The following is a 14,056-nucleotide window of genomic DNA, read 5'->3' as shown; positions in this document are numbered from 1 at the left end:
TCCTGGTCCCCAAACGCCATGATAACCATGGCATGCATAGACAATTGATCACATTGGATACATTATATGTTTATATTATATATAATTTCTACCATTTGGAATATTAGTAGGTAGAGGGGTTTTCGTCACATATGACCTCAATCACCCTCTTGCCTTTATTTTCAGTCCCCCCTGCATGGAAAGTACTTGGTCATTTTTGAAAGTTCAGAATGGATTCTTCTACCTATGTTGGTGTTATACATTGGGTTGCCACCTTTCAACATTCCACAGATATTTACTGCATCTTCCAGTCTCTATTGCTAAAAATAGAGTTGGTTAAATTGCATCTCCTACCCAAAAGGATTGCACAGCATAGGTGGTGAGAGACCTACCACGTGGTAGCAGGTGATTGTGGCACTAGGTGCAAAGGAAGGGCATCTTCCACCTGCAGTTGGGGAAAATTCCCAGGAGGAGGTTTAGCCAGGCACAGTTTAGGCAGCATAGATACAGAGAAAGCAGCATGGGTAAAACCCGGCAATGGAGGAGAATCACGTTCCAGTGCGTAGGAGAAACATAAGGCTGACAAGATGGGGAGGACTCAGGGGTAGAGATGGGGCTGATAAAGCAGAGTGGACCCACTTGCCACCATGAGAGTATGTGGAGTGAATTTTCCTTCTCTGCACAACCAGGCATCACCCACTGCTACCCCCAGCCAGCTGATCTGTGCACCGAGCCATAACCTGACCCATCTTCTTTCCAGGGACAGATAATTTAAACGGTGCCTTTATTCTCCATCTCAATCAACTTATGATTAAGGCTGAATGAAAATTTGGTCCCAAGCTTTCTTTTTTTTTCATTAAGAAAACTAAGTCTCTCTTCTGTGGGTGTATTTTCACTAAAACAATTCACAATTTTCATTCAATATTACATGCATATAAATCAAATTAAGCACGCTGAAGCAATTTGTTTAGTAACTTTAAATAGAAATTAATAGTGTCATCCTGGTTTGCTGCAGTAGCACTAACTCCTTTTTGGCCTTGCACTCTTTCCCCTCTCACAAGCATTCCTTCTTCAAACTACAATTGTCCTTGCTTCGTTGATGTCTTCCTTTTCCTCCTGAAATAACAACATAACCTTCAAAGCTGACAGAGGCACTATAATATATCGAAACTTTTAACTATCTTTAGTCCTGTGATAACAGACCCCTTTATGATGAAAAAAGTGTACATTATATAAAAAGGAACTTACATCTGTAGATTTCATTGTTAATAATACACTACCAAAGTCATCAGTGCTCAAGAGATAAAAATGTTGAACTCAGCTGTTTTTTTCACACTCCTTTACTTGAAAGAACGTTTGGGAATTAGATATGGGCTGGTACAATTGTGTGTTATCTGTGGATTTTCTGTACTTTATAGTGTGGTTCTTTAATCATGGGCACATCTTTGCCTTGCGTCACGTGCTATGCAAGTTCTCACAGAGAAGATTCTCAAAGGCTTGATGGATGAATTTGTGTAGTGGATGTAAGTGGTTTTAAAAAGTTCATTTGGAATTTTCATTCCTATTTTGCTGATTTTTGACAGAAAATGATTCACCACAACATATGACTAGTCAATAGCTTTGGACATACCTAAAGCATTCATTGAATATGTAAAGAATTTGAGCCTGCATTTCTCTTAAGATGTTGGATGTATTCCCAGTTGTAAATGCTTATTTTCCCAACATGTAAGTAAGTTTCCTAACAAACTTACTAATAGAGATTGAATTACACTTAAATTCTGTTTACTGTTATTTAGACAGTTTGTTACTTCTAATCAATATAATTTAATTATTGGCCTATATTTCAGCAGTAATCCACTTGTGTTTATTTTAAATTGAACTTTGTTGGTTAATATTTAGTTAACAACTATTTAGCACTTGTTTATTTTCTGTATTTAACAAACACTTATGTCATCCTTACTGTTTACCAGGTAATGCTCTAAGTGCATTACATGAACTCATTTAATTTTCATAACAGCCCTACCAGGTGGGTACTGCTATTCTCCCTATTTTACAGATGAAGAAGCTGAGGCTAAGGCTCAGAGACATTGAGTAACTTGCCTGAGATCACACAGCCAGGAAGTGTAGAGCCAGTTTGCCTCAGAGTCCGTGCTCATAACCACCATGCCATGCAGCCTCCATTCATTCACCTTATCTCTTATCGCATGTCCATCTGTGCTGGGTGTTGTACTCGATGCAAGGATACATGGGAGCAGAAGTAGCCCCTGTGGTTCTAGAAGAGACAAACACTAATTGAATCCCACAGAGACAAAAGTTACCAAGTTGACATATACCACTCAGGGGACACTCCCAGTGCCATCAGTGTGAACAGTGTGACATTCTAAAGGAGACAGAGGGTCCAGAGAAAGTTTCTCTGAGAATGTTAAGGACTGAGCTGGAGGAGAATGATGAGGTATTTCTTAAGTTAAAGGTGAAGTTCGCTGGAGTCAGAGGATTCAGAAAAAGAACATTCTTGGCTTAAGAAAGCGCATATGCAAAGACTCTGTAGTGGAAGAGAATGTGGCCACTGAGGAATGACCAGCAGGCAGGGAGCAAAGGAACATGTTGCAGTAGGTGAAGCAAGAGATACAGAAAGAGGCAAACCATGAGAGCCTTGCAGGCCATTTGTGAAAAATGTGCTTTTGAATCCTAGAGCTGTGAGAAGATGAAAATATATGTGTCCACTCTGCAACACATACACACACACAGTGAGAAGAGCAGATGAAGAAAGACCAGTTCAGAGGGAGTTGAAGCAATATTTTTGATGCGAGGGTGATGATGGCAATAAACAGATGTTAACAGTGGAAGGTGTAATTAGAAGGCAAAATTGACCTGGTAATGGATTGAATGTGAGGAAGAGAGAGTGCTACCCACTAGAAAGAGAGAGTCCTGAAGGAGGACCAGATCTGGGGAATAGACAAGTTTACCTTCACACATGCTGAGTTTGAGAGACCTATGAGAATACAGGACTGGAGAGAGACATTTGCGAGTGACCTATAGGTAATAAATGAAGGTATCCATAGGGGTAAATGAGATCACAGAGACAGTGAGAGAGAGTCATAAGGAGAGATGAGCCCTGAGGTGCCCCAGGCTTTGACAGCCTTACAAAGGAGAATCAGCTTACAAAGAAGTTCAAGAAGACCCAAGAAATAGGAGGAACCAGAGTAGTTTCTGTCACAGAAGACAGGAAAGATGAAGGGTCCCCAGCATTAAGTGTTAGAGTTTAGTATTGGAGTTAGATAAAGACTGAAAAATCACATCTGTGCAGTTCAACAATGTGATGTCTGGGAGAATGGCTTTGTTGGTGATATCTGGGAGAATGGCTGTGTTGAAGCAGCAGTATTGACAACTGGATTGGCTATGCATTCAGGAGAGACTAGGAGAAGAGGAGATAGAGGTGGCTAGTAGCAACAGTCCTCTTGTGAAAGGACCCAGGTAAAGTGAGGTCAAATGTACAAGAACAAGGAGAGATTATTTGTCATAATGACAAGGGGAGCCATTTGAGACAAGCAGCCCTGGGGGAGCATACATGCGCTGTCCAAAGGGGAGAGTAGCCACACCTTCTAATTCCTCACAAGAAGCTAGAAATAGGAATTTTCATGTTTGAAAGATTGTTGATGGCTGCATTGCTTGCAACTGCGAAATATGGAAAACAAAATATTAAACTCTAAACAAATATTCTACTCTAGTAAGTAGATTTCTTTTTCCTGATGCACAGGGTAGCAATTCTGAAACTACTTTCTGTGTATACTAGCATTGAGCAATAAGTAAATATCTTATAGATAATGGAAGTCAAGCATCTCACTGTTGGAGAAAGGAGCTACAAATGTGGACAGAGAGAAGTTACAAATGTCCTGTGATATGGGATTGGAAATCAAGGTATCAGGGTGAACTCATGAATAGATAAGATAAAAAGGATAGATACGGTGGGTGGGTGGGTGGATAGATGGATAAATGGATGGATGGGTGGGTAAGTAGGTGGGTGGGTGGATAGATAGATAGATAGATAGATAGATAGATAGATAGATAGAGTGTGGATACTTATATAGATACACATACAACTCTATCTTAGCCCTGTCTGCTGAGAGGGCCTAGAACTAGTTATACCCCAATAGCCATAATATAAACTAGCATCCTAATTTTGGCTTCTAAGTACCATTTTGTACTAAAAGAGCTCCTTAGAAAAATGGTTGAATCTGGGGCTGGGGATAGAAAACACAAGATAAATTTGGAACATTTTGTGGTACCAAAAAGTAAGGAAGTGTTCAAAGAATGGCACATGTCAAAGGGACAGCACAGCCAATGTAAGGTCTCACACCAATAAAAGCTGAGGACACCTTGAACATAAAAACAAATAAGGGATTATAACTAATTTAATACATTTATAGTCTATGAGTCTAAACTGATTTAAAACCAATAAATATATTGATTAAATGAACAAACAAATGCAAGAAAGGGGAAGGCTCTTTCTTACAGTAGAATGCCAGTGCAGGAGGAATAGTGGAATCAGAAAACCACCATTTAGCAACCATCCAAATAATTGATTTATGCAAGAATCACTAATGAATCTTAATACTAGTGGGTTGAAATAACAAGATATGTACACGGTCACAAAGTAACTCCTGACAATAGACTGATTAATTCCACAGGAAAAAATATCTTTATAGCTGAGAAATGTAGCAGATACAACCTTAACCAAGGGATCAAAGCTAATACCACCAATATGGGACATAATGACCTCATGCATGTCCTGATATGTTGCACTGAGGAGGGTCCACCCCCACTTCTGTGCTGGTTCTGCCAGAAGGGTGTACCCTGTACCTCCTCCTGAGGAAACATCAGACAAGCCTAAAGTGAGAGACATTCTGCAAAATAATCGGCCTATACGAAACGTCAGTGTCACGAAAGACAAACTAAAGAGCTATTCCAGAAGAAGGAAAGCTAAAGAGAACCCAGGTCTCTGGGCCCAAGGCCAGTGTTTCTCTTACTGCCTTGTGCTCCGAGAGGCAACAGCAGGTTTCTATGAGGCCTCCTCAATGTGCAAGTCCAAAACACAGATTTGGTGAGAGCAGAGAGTCTGGTAGACTAGCAGAAAGTAGGGAAGCAGTCAGGGCTTGATCGTGGAGTCTGAAATGCCTGATAAGGAATGGCGACTTTAGGTGAAAGGAACCCATTGAAAGTCTTTAACCAACTCGCCCACCATGTGCCTACTAGGCCATGGGAGGAGACTTTGCAAGGAATCTTCAGACACCCTGTGGAAAGCAACTGCTAGAATCTCTCAGAAACCTGATTCTCAGCCCAGATCCTCATCCAGTGCTAGGACTTGCTGACTCTGAGCATTCAGGCCCACTTCACCAGAAAAGGGATGCATGCATTTGGAACACCTGCCTGCAACCTGGTCCAAATGCATACTGGAATGCACGCAGAATACAGGGAGAATACAACTCCACATGCCTGCAGCCTGGTCCAGCATGCATTTCCCACCTCATTGCCAAGGTGATCTTGTGACACCTTGTCAAATGCCCGGATAAGGTTCTGCATTTGTGGCTGTTGCTTGCCTGCTTATCTGGAAACTCCACCGAGTAGGAAAATGACTTACTCTGAGTGAACTCTTGCTAGCTGTGGGCAGTCCTCACTTTTTCAAAGCAATCAGAAACTATCAGTTTTAGACTTGGTTCCCTGATTTTGCTCTAGTTCATGTTCAGAGTCCCAAACTATGGTCTCCAGAATGTATCCTCTGTGCTTTGCTTTTTTTGAGATGGAGTTTTGCTCTTGTTGCCCAGGCTGTAGTGCAATGGCACAGTCTCAGCTCACTGCAACCTCTGCCTCCTGGGTTCAAGCAATCCTCCTACCTCAGCCTCCCAAGTAGATGGGATTACAGGCATGCACCACCACGCCCAGCTAATTTTATATTTTTAGTAGAGACTAGGTTTCTCCATGTTGGTCAGGCTGGTCTCGAACTCCTGATCTCAGGTGATCCGCCAGCCTCAGCATCCCAAAGTGCTGGATTATAGGCATGAGCCACCGCGCCCAGCCCTCCTCTATTGTTTTTCTATGATCAGCTCAACAGATACCCCTAGAAAGAAGAGTACTTGTGGAGCAGAAATGGGCACAGATGTGCTATCAGCCAAATCTCTGTTCTGTCATGGGCAGGATGCAGGAGGCCATGCCTGGCAGCCCACCAACACAAAGACCCCACCCAGCCCTGGCTCACTGCCCAGCTAAGCTTAGTTCTCACTTGGTCGTCCTGGGTCTTGGGATTCTCTTCTCTATTTCTGCTTTCCCTTAGATGCCACAACCCACAAAAGAACCGCAGAATTTTGGTGAACTTCGGAGGGGGCATACTCCCCTGCTTGTGACCATGGTGTCACAGAAAGAGATCACTAGCTTTGGAGTCAAATTTTGGTGTCAAACTCACTTGCTGCATGAGCTTGAACAATTTACCCCATCTCTCTAGCTTGTGTTTCCTCAATTGTGAATTAGGAATAATATCTCCTCATCATACAGTGTTATTTATTTTAAGGATTAAATATGATGATATACACAAACTATCTAGCCCATGCAATATATCCAATATATTTTGGTCTCTTTTCTTGCATCCTCAGTGGACCCCAACTCAACACTTCCTTAAAGCATCTCCTATTCCTGTGGCCATGACCAGACAGGTTAACATAATACTCTCATAAGTATGCATGGAAGAGAGAAAGCCTGAAGACAGTTGCTCCTGTTTTCTTTTAGACCTCTCTTGATTCTTTATGATGTTATTTCCTAACGATCCTGCTCCACGTGCTTGTGGCATCCCAGATTAAATTGCATCATAAAGATAACAACCCAGTCCAAAGCTTTGTGCTTTTCTTAATATCACCCCCCCACCCCCCATCCTCACCAACTTTGGACAACCTTGAGGAGAGGAAAGGTATTTTATGGCTCCCAGTTTTTCCTCTCAGTGACTTGCATTTTAAATTGAAGTATATTTATTGTAATATCATTTACACCAGCAATTTTCTGTGTTAAATGAAAATGTCTGATCAGTGTCCAATGTGATGTATATCACTTTTGCTACCTTGGTGATTTTAATTTGAATTCTCTATTACACAGTGAATATGGAGAGAATTAAATGCATATGATAAGGTGGTTCAGAACAATCTGAGATAAGGGGGAAATTAAGCTATGATAATTCTATTTAAGGCAGTGACAGCCCCAGTTCTGGGTCTTCTGGGCTTTAGGAGATAACACAAGAGCATGAGTAAATATTATATAAGCTCAGCATGTTGCTTTACTCTTGGGCTCACACGGATGTTTATTAATCAAATATAGTGATTTTAATATATATTCACAGACAGTTCTCTAGCCTGGTCTGAAAAACTGTTCATTTTCACATTTCTAACTTAAAAGATTTTTCTGGAGAAGAAAGATTTAAGAATGTTGAATTACTCCAACAATTGTTTTGAACCAAAGTAATTTTTTTCATATCATGTGAGGCTTCAAGGATTTGAGGCTACACAGGTTAGATTCCAAATTTTTTTTAAATTAAATGCTTTCCTGATTTAATAACAAATCACCATTTTCCTTCTTTTTAATATGTCTATCTTGAGATTCTTGAGATGTGGTTTAAATGAAACAGATCTTGAAAGGGTCTCAGAGAAGGAAATTTCCATGGCATGTGCTCTAGCACCAGACTTGACTGCACCAGGTCAGGGGATAAACAGCACTTCGCAGATGAGTGTGCTTTATTTTGAGGCCCTCAGACACTTCATGAGATCTCTGTATTCTTGAATTCACTGCCTCACTACTGCCAGTATACACAATGCTATGAAAAATGGAGAACCATTACTCATATCTTTGCAAATTATACCTCTCACCTCTTCCCCTCTTTTCCCATCCTCTTCTCTTTTCCCCCAACCAAGTAAAAAACTAAAACAAATACATATATTTGTTTTATTTTTTGCTTATTTAGTTTTACTGTCTTATTCCTTAATGTGTGCACCTATAGTCTCAGCTACTCGGGAGGTTTACACAGGAGGATCATTTAAGCCCAGGAGTTCTGGGCTGTAGTGCGCTATGCTGACCCACTAAATTCTGCATCAACATGCTGACCTTCTGGGAGTAGGGGACCACCAGGTTGCCTAAGGAGGGGCAAACAGGTCCTGGTCAGAAACAGAGCAGGTGAAAGCTCCTGGGCTGATTAATAGTGGGATAGCACTTGTGAATAGCCACTGCACTTCAGCCTGGGCAACATAGCAAGACTTTGTCTCTTAAAAAAAAAAATGAGTTGCAAACCACGTATCCGACCGACAAGGGACTAATGTCAAGAATATCTAAAGAACTTTCAAAATTTAACGATTAAAACACAATCAGGAAATGAGCAAAATACATGAAGAACCGTTTCACAAAGAGGATACACAGACAGCAGATAAGCACATGATAAAATATTTAACAACATTAACCATTAGGGAAATGCAACTTTAAACCCACAATAACATATTACTACACACCTGCCAAAATGGCTAAGATAAAAAATAGCAACACCATCGAATTCTGGAAAGAATATCGAGAAACTGCACCGCTTATAATTGCTGGAGGGAATTTAAAATGGCACAACCACTCTGGAAAGCAGTTTGGCAGTTTCTTGTAAAACTAAACATGCAATTGCCATATGACCTAGCAGTTGCACTCACGGGCATCTATCCTAGAGAAATGAAAACTTATGTTCACACAGATACCTGTACACAAATGTTCATCACAGTTTCATTTATAATAGCCAGAAACTAGAAACCAACCAAATGTCTTTCAAGGGGTGAATAACTAAACTGTGATACATCCATACCATAGACCACTCCCCAGCAATAAAAGAAACAAATTATTCATTCAACAACTTGGATGATCTCCAGGGAATAATGCTGAGTGAAAAACACCAATCCTAAAAGTTTACATACTATGTGATTCAATATCTATAACTTTCTTGTAATGACAAAATTATATAAGTAAGGAACATATTAGTGGTTGCCAGGGATTAGGAATGGAGTTTCAGAGACAGGAGAGAAGTGGGTGTGGTTATAAAAGGCAACACAAGGGTTCCTTGTGGTGATGGAAGTGAAGCAAGCGTTCTGTGCCTTGACTGTGGCGATGGCTACATGAAAACTACAGATGGGATGAAATTTCACAGAACTACCACACAATCAAAGGAGTGTATGGAAAGTGAGTGAATTTTGAGTAGGATCAGTGGATGACAGCTATCTGAATATCCTGGTTGTGACATTGTGGTATAATATTGCAAGATGTTACCATTGGGGGTAACTAGGTAAGGGGTACACGGGATCATTCTGTATTATTTCTACAACTACATGTAAATCTACATTTATCTCAAACCGTTTAAAAAATACAAAAAAAATAGAAACAACATATTGTATTAATTAAATGTTAATTAAGCATGAAAGGGTGAAGTGAGGAAGTGACACTGTCCTTCACTGGACCTCTTCCATGCCTGAGTTTTCAAACAGCCACTTCATCCTCAAAACAGTCCTGTGAAGTAAGTTTTAACATTCCTATTCTATAGGTACAAGGAAACTTGAGGACTGGAGGGGTAATAAGTTTTGCAAGTGTTAGGTAAAGCCCCAGTCTCAAAGAATGCAAAGCCAGTGCCCTCGTCCGTGGCACCTGGGGCACCCCGTCTGAGCAGGCCATGCTGTCTCTGTTGCTGTCACTGCTGCTATGCCAGCCAGCCAAGCCCAACTCTTCACTTCCTGAGGAGGCAGCTCCAGGGTTAATATGCCAAGGCCAGTAACCATCTTTGTCTTCCAAATGGGAAGCGAAGATCATTCAGAGTGGAGCACCAGCTTCTTTGCTAAACAGACCATAAGGAGAAACCATGCAAAGAGCATTCAGAGAACCCAGGATGGCATCAGATAAAACAGAGTGAAGTAAAATTCCCAACAGCACAAAGACATTAATTAAAATGAATTGAATAGATGTGTCTGTATAAATATTCCCAAAGATGGGGTTGTCAAAACAAAGTTAGGCCTTGGGGAAATTTATGAGTTACTGATAATTATAGGGAAAATAAATCTTAAAAGGACAAAATAAGAATAGATTTTGTAAACTAAGGAAATTGGTGGCTTACAAGGGGTAGATGGGAACAGAATAGAAAGAATGGGGAAATGGCAAAGGGGTAGAAGATAGGATGAGGGCAGAGAGACCTTTCTCTTAGTGTTCCTCTTTATATAGCTCTTACTATTAGAACAATGGGATCATATGCCAGAAAAACTAAATATATAATGAAAGTCAATCAGGATGCAAGGGGAACTCAAGATGAAATACAAACAGTAACAAATGAGCCTGGTTCTATTACAAATGAATGCATAGCCACGCTGAGGGCAGTAGGAAAGAAAATAACCTCAGTAATATGGAAAGCAGCATTGTGATTGTATACTGCAAGGCTAAGGACAAGAAAAGATGTACGTAAGTCCTGTACACTAGTTAGTAATTTGTTTTCCACAGAGGTGTGGATGAGCAATTTTAAAACTATTTTTTGTAAGTACTAGGATTGAGCAAATGAGTAAATGATTGTAGATGATCGAGCCAGGTTTCTTAACATTGAAGAAAGGAATTATGAATAAAGGAGAGGAGGCTACAATAAACTCTTTGGTGTTGTATTGGAATTGGAGGTTTCAGTATGAACAGTTTTCAATACATATACAGATGGGTAGTTTTAGAAATAAATGCAGAGTGGTATGTGTACACATTTGAGGATAGATAGATACAGATAGTTGCAGATATAATTAATATAATTATATTTATATAACATTTTCTAGCTTTGCCCTCTAAGAGGGCCTAGAAACCATGCAACCCTAGTAGCAATGAGTGCAGCTAGTCCCCTTGGTTTCTAAATGCTATTCTTCAATAAAAGAAACCAGGGCTCCTTGGAGAAATGGTTGATTCCAGGGCTGGGGCAGGTAGCTTACAAGATAAGCCTGAACATCTTGCAGTTCTGAAAGTGAGGAAATGCTTAAATGATGGGAGAATGTCAAAAAGCCACAGGAGCCAACTTAAAGGAGCTTCCATTGGGCAAATCTGGGATAATTTGAGGAACAAAATAAATAATGATAATGGATTACACCCCACAGAATAAAATAAGTCTCCATGAGTACATATTGACAAAAATAAATGATTAGATGAATATAGAAATGCAGGAGAAAGGTCAGTCCTTCCTTACAGTAGAATACTAATTAATATTGTAGAAAGAATGTCAGAAATAGAAAATCACTATTTTACAAACTAATATAACAATAATAATTGTTACAGACCAGAATCATCAATGCATGCTAAAATTAGTAGGCAAGATATGATGGGAATCAGGATATTTACATAATCTCAACAAAGTGTTTTCTTACAGAACACATATTATTTACAGATACGCAGGGGGATATAGTAACTTATGTGGAGAAATCTAGAATATACCACTCAACCAAGTATCAAAGTTAATATGACCAAAATCAAGACAAATCAACATCATGTACCCTCTGACGTAAGAGGTATTGAGGAGAGCAAAGCATCAGTTCTGAGGTATTCTTGCCTAAGGTGAATAAGCTTAATCTAATCATGAGAAAACACCAACCATACTGAGGGATGTTCTACAAAATAACTGGCCAGTGCTCTTTGTAAGAGTCCAGGTGCCGAAGACTGAGGAGCTGTCCTTGATTAACAGAGACTGTAGATACAGGACAACTATGTGCAACGTGAGATCCTAGGTTGAACTCTGGAACAATAGGGAAATAGAAATGATGTCTCTAGATCAGTGTTGAATTAAAGTTAATTTCCTAGTTCAGGTCACTGTACCATGGTTATTTAAGTTATTAACATTAGTAGAAGCTGAATAAAGGATATATGGGAATTCTTTGTACTGTCTTTGCAACATTCATAAGTCTAAAATTATTTAAAAATAAAATATGTATAATTACAAAGAAAGGCAATTATGTTGAAGTCATCTAGATATTTAAGTAAATTTGTTACAGTAAAAAAAAAAAAAACGTGAAACCAAAATAATAGTAATGTTATATGTGCATGGCTCTTTAAATTTTACAAAAAGAATTGTACACTTTTTACACTTTTTTAATTGCCAAAACAATCCCATGAGGTTGGCATTACTGCCCCCTCCCCCATTTTAGGGATGAAGAATTTAAGAGGTGCATAGTATGGTAAAAACAAGCACCGAAGATGGCCGAATAGGAACAGCTTCAGTCTCCATCTCCCAGGGCGAGCGACACAGAAGACCGGTGATTTCTGCATTTTCAACTGAGGTACTGGGGTCATCTCACTCGGGAGTGCCGGACAATCGGTGCTGGTCAGCTGCTGCAGCCCGACCAGCGAGAGCTGAAGCAGGGCGAGGCATCGCCTCACCTGGGAAGCGCGAGGGGGAAGGGAGTCCCTTTTCCTAGCCAGGGGAACTGAGACACACAACACCTGGAAAATCGGGTAACTCCCACCCCAATACTGCGCTGTAAAACCGGCACACCGGAGATTATATCCCACACCTGGCCGCGAGGATCCCACACCCACGGAGCCTCCCTCCTTGCTAACACAGCAGTCTGCCGCAATCTAACCTCAAGGCAGCAGCGAGGCTGAGGGAGGGGCGCCCGCCATCGCTGAGGCTTAAGTAGGTAAATAAAGCCGCTGGGAAGCTCGAACTGGGTGGAGCTCACAGCAGCTCAAGGAAACCTGCCTATCTCTGTAGACTCCGCCTCTGGGGACAGGGCTCAGCTAAAGCAGCAGAGGCCTTTCCAGACGCGAACGACTCTGTCTGACAGCTTTGAAGAGAGCAGTGGATCTCCCAACACGGAGGTTGAGATCTGTGAAGGGGCAGTCTGCCTGCTCAAGTGGTTCTCTGGCCCCTGAGTAGCCTAACTGGGAGACATCCCCCACTAGGGGCAGTCTGACACCCCACACCTCACAGGGTGGAGTACACCCCTGAGAGGAAGCTTCCAAAGCAAGAATCAGACAGGTGCACTCGCTGTTCAGCAATATTCTATCTTCTGCAACCTCTGCTGCTGATACCCAGGCAAACAGGGTCTGGAGTGGACCTCAAGCAATCTCCAACAGACCTATAGCTGAGGGTCCTGACTGTCAGAAGGAAAACTATCAAACAGGAGGGACACCTATACCAAAACCCCATCAGTACGTCACCATCATCAAAGACCAGAGACAGATAAAACCACAAAGATGGGGAAGAAGCAGGGCAGAAAAGCTGGAAATTCAAAAAATAAGAGCGCATCTCCTCCTGCAAAGGAGCACAGCCCATCACCAGCAACGGATCAAAGCTGGTCAGAGAATGATTTTGATGAGATGAGAGAAGGCTTCAGTCCATCAAACCTCTCAGAGCTAAAGGAGGAATTACGTACCCAGCGCAAAGAAACTAAAAATCTTGAAAAAAGAGTGGAAGAATTGACAGCTAGACTAATTAATGCAGAGAAGGTCATAAACGAAATGACAGATGAAAACCATGACACGAGAAATACGTGACAAATGCACAAGCTTCAGTAACCGACTCGATCAACTGGAAGAAAGAGTATCAGCGATGGAGGATCAAATGAATGAAATGAAGCGAGAAGAGAAACCAAAAGAAAAAAGAAGAAAAAGAAATGAACAAAGCCTGCAAGAAGTATGGGATTATGTCAAAAGACCAAATCTACGTCTGATTGGGGTGCCTGAAAGTGAGGGGGAAAATGGAACCAAATTGGAAAACACTCTACAGGATATCATCCAGGAGAACTTCCCCAACCTAGCAGGGCAGGCCAACATTCAAATTCAGGAAATACAGAGAACGCCACAAAGATACTCTTCCAGAAGAGCAACTCCAAGACACATAATTGCCAGATTCACCAAAGTTGAAATGACGGAAAAAATCTTAAGGGCAGCCAGAGAAAAAGGTTGGGTTACCCACAAAGGGAAGCCCATCAGACTGACAGCAGATCTCTCGGCAGAAACTCTACAAGCCAGAAGAGAGTGGGGGCCAATATTCAACGTTCTTAAAGAAAAGAATTTT

The 14,056-nt window shown here is 41.0% G+C and overlaps 1 protein-coding gene across 3 annotated transcripts in view; it reads left to right on the top strand.

Moving 5' to 3' along the window:
- NMNAT3 (nicotinamide nucleotide adenylyltransferase 3) overlaps positions 1 to 14,056 on the top strand; it is a 122,096-nt gene that overhangs the window by 58,336 nt on the left and 49,704 nt on the right. The gene's annotated exons all lie outside the window — the stretch shown is intronic.

This window comes from Piliocolobus tephrosceles, chromosome 2, assembly GCF_002776525.5.
Source record: "Piliocolobus tephrosceles isolate RC106 chromosome 2, ASM277652v3, whole genome shotgun sequence".
In the NCBI taxonomy this organism is placed as follows: Eukaryota; Metazoa; Chordata; class Mammalia; order Primates; family Cercopithecidae; genus Piliocolobus; species Piliocolobus tephrosceles.
This window is presented reverse-complemented; position numbering and strand designations above follow the sequence as displayed.